Source organism: Corticium candelabrum, chromosome 1 (genome assembly GCF_963422355.1).
Source record: "Corticium candelabrum chromosome 1, ooCorCand1.1, whole genome shotgun sequence".
In the NCBI taxonomy this organism is placed as follows: domain Eukaryota; kingdom Metazoa; phylum Porifera; class Homoscleromorpha; order Homosclerophorida; family Plakinidae; genus Corticium; species Corticium candelabrum.
In genome coordinates, this window is record NC_085085.1 from 8600847 (window position 1) to 8604573 (window position 3727).

Consider the following 3727-nt stretch of genomic DNA (forward strand, 5'->3'; position numbering starts at 1 on the left):
AGCAACCAGTTTTTCAGTCATTGACTATAGGACTTTAGTTTAAATTAGATTTCTTTAGTGGTTGCGTTTTACCCTAGGCTTAGATAGTATTCCTATTAGATTACTTATTAGTTGTGGACTCGTAACTTTTGTGATTTAGCAGCAATGTATGATAGTTTGATGTTGGAAAATATATAAGAGACAGACAGACAGAGACAGACAGACAAACAGATTGTTTTATTCTCTCCCAAACTGCAAATGTAACAATTGCAAAAATGAAAGCATCCTAAGCATTAACAAAAACTACTGAAATGTCTGAAGGCATAGCTATTATCCTAATGAACATAGTGCTGAATATCTACATCAAAGACAAAATCAGCTATCTTACCTACATGCAATCTACTTATCTTCTTTAATATAACTCTAGCATTACATCTTTGGATAATTGTAGAAATCTGTCTACACGTCTGCACAATCTCATCCTGAAGTCGGCTTCAGTACTTCTGCCTTCCGAATCTTTTGATTTCTTCAAGAGTGAGTTCAGGAAGTTATCAGCCTCCTGACCCCAGAACCCAAAGTGTTCAAAGACCAGAGGAACAAAGTTAGGTGTTGTGCCATCCTGAACTGACATTTGCTTTCCTTTCTCATCTCACGCCTCTCAGCTGTTTAGCCTACCTCTTTAGATGCTCTATTTAGGATGTCTTTGCTCCAAGGGTGAGCAATGCTTACGTCCAACTCTGTGCTTGATTCATCGTACATCAAAATATCGGGGCTATTCTCAGATTCTGTATGTTGTTCTCTTGGCTCCTTGCGATGATGCAGTTGGAGCTCGTTCAACTGCACCATCCTGACACTATAAAATCCTGTTGCCAGACTGGTCCTCCACCAACTTGCAGGTGAGAAGATGATACCCAGTTCCATCCAGTTCTACTACACATTCACATTCGCTTATGCATGACTTAGAAGGTATTGGTAGACCAAGCCTCAGAAAAGACGCTAGACGGAAATCCTTTGCAATAAGTGTGTACCTATCTGAAGATGGTAGGCCTCTAACCAAGCCCCAGACCCTCTACCTTGAGCAGAACGTAATCTTGCAGCATCCCTTCTGTAAGGTGCAGAAGACTGACAATGAGCTGCACTCAAGAGGCCAATTTCTGAGCTTAGATTACGCTGAAGCTTACCCTTTGTAGCTGAAAGGGTTGACAATGATTGAGGCCTCGGTGTTTCATCATCTCCTAGACAGACAGACAGACAGTTATGCTGGATGTCCCTATTGTATAAGCAATCATTGAAGTAGAATAATGTGAGAGTTATGCCATCAATCTCGAACTTCTGCTTTATTGGATTTGCCCTTGACATCCTTTGACTTCTTAGATATTCTTTTGCTCTTGATACGATGTACCCCAATATTGAAACTGTTCAAGCACCAAAGATGTACATGTTACAGTTCCTAACTGTCATTGTTGCTTGCATTTCTTTACCTTTCTCTTTCCCCTCCTCAGCTACATATCCTGACGTTAATGAGTCTTAGAAGCATGTTGCAGAGTGTCACTAGCAAGTGGGCAAACCATATGCAGCAATATTAGGTCAGGTTCAAAGTTGACATACTGTATCTATTTCTTAGTTCAATCTGGTGAGGAATGCTCACCTCCTTTACACATTTGGCCCATACTGGTCCCCACAATATTTACACATTGCAGATGATAACCATGTTCATCAAGGTTTGCTCCACAGTCACAAGTGTCACGTGTGTGATGACTTGAGAAAAGGCCCAAAAATAACCAGCCTCAAGAATGAAGCCAGCTGAAAATTCTGAAGGTTTCTGACAAACTTTGGTGTCGAAGGTATCGCTTCCAACCATGAATCATCTCCACCACCTGTGCATGACCGTATCCTAGCTGCATGATGTTGCTCTTGTAACATGGTTTGCTGCATTTTTTCTTCAGCATTATCTGACCCCAGCCAATGTCAAGTTTACTGCAAATGTGCAGATAAAGATTGAGGTATGCATACAAGTGTTTGACTATCTAATGTTGGTGCAGAAGGAAGGGTTGCAATTGCTTCACACAAGGAACAATACAAATGAAGTGGATGATTGTTCAATTCAATTAACCTGTTTGACATAAATATGTTTGAGATGGGAAGTGGTAATAACAAAACCTCCTCACTTTATCGTAAGAGATACTTGTTGCCACATCAATTCATAAAGAGAGTCAGTCCCAGAATTTAGCAGCTTGATAATTGATTGTAGTAGGAGGTACACATCTTGCCAAACAATTCAGTGTTGAAGTGTCACAATACCCGTACCTCAATAACAGAAGAGCACTATGAAGATCATTTAAGTTGAACAGCTGAGAACATAAGAGGTTCATCTGCAATTGCTCTTGTGTTGCATCTAGCCAAAACATAAGTGTCACTGTATTCTTTGAATGATGGAAATATAGCTCGCGTTTGCAATCACAAATTGACAAATCGATGGCTATTAGCTCTGTTTTTTAACTTACTCAACAGAGGGTCACAATATCTTCCATGACCAATAACAATTATGTCATCAAAGTAGGCAAAGATAGACAAATCATATTTGCTTTGAATCTTGTTGACAACGAGATGAATAGACAAAGGAATAGAAAAGGGCCCAATAGGTCATGTTGGTGCACACCCTCTTCTGATCAGATAACAGCTGTGGATGTACGTACCACTGTAGTATAGCAAAGAACTAGAGACCCCATACCTTTGCATAATATGACTGTAAATTTCTGGAAACCATTTGCATAATTGTTGTCTTAAACACAATTGAATGCATTGAAAATATCTGTTTAAGAAATTCCTCTCAGCGTTTGTCATCAATAGTATTTGAATGCAGCCAACCGTCAAAGACATTTACCAATTGCAGTGGGCCTAATGCCTTCATTCCCTTTAGGGATATTGCAATTAGCTGTAAACCTGTCAACAAGAGAGTGACATTTGCAAGTAAGAGACCTTGCTACGTGGCAACCTGATGGACCAGGCACTTTCACAATGCCTGAAAGAAACCTGACTTTTTAAATGCTATCTAAGAGGTGTTTACGGCCTTAGGGAGTGGTGCTTCTGAGCAAGGCGGATGTTTCCTTTCTGTAGTATCTAATGATGACGGTAAGAAACTTTCTCTAGTTAGAATTCATGCAGCTTGAGACAATTTGCCACGGTTGACAAACTCTAAGCATGATACTGTCCCCTCATTTTTGCATCGCTAAGGCTGCACTGCTCTGAAGCTTTAGTGCAATGTCTTTAAATTAAGCAGTTCTTTCTTTCGTAAACATAAAGAAATTACTGATGAATTGCTTGGCATCGTGTAAGTCAGATTTAGCTTTTGGATGAGGTTTCAGAATCATATTACAGTGATAGACAGACAGAAAGATGAATAATTGATTAGGCAGATGCACAGACAGATATAGATGAATAAGGAGACATGCAGTGGCACCAATAGCCAAGTAGATAGGGTATCGCCCTTAATTAATCTTTTCCTCCACCTGCAGATCATCATCTTCTATCACCCACCACAATGGATGTAGCTTCTACCAAATCTTTGGATCCAGTTCCTGTACGAATGCACACTTCTCCACACTTAAAAGGAACAAGAGCACAACAAGCTCCAGAGAGCTATGTAACAAAGCTATCACAGATTGGCAAAAATGCAGCATGATATTGTGAACAGATACTACACGATTTCCCTCTAGTGGCATATGATATAGAAACAACAATAATGCAC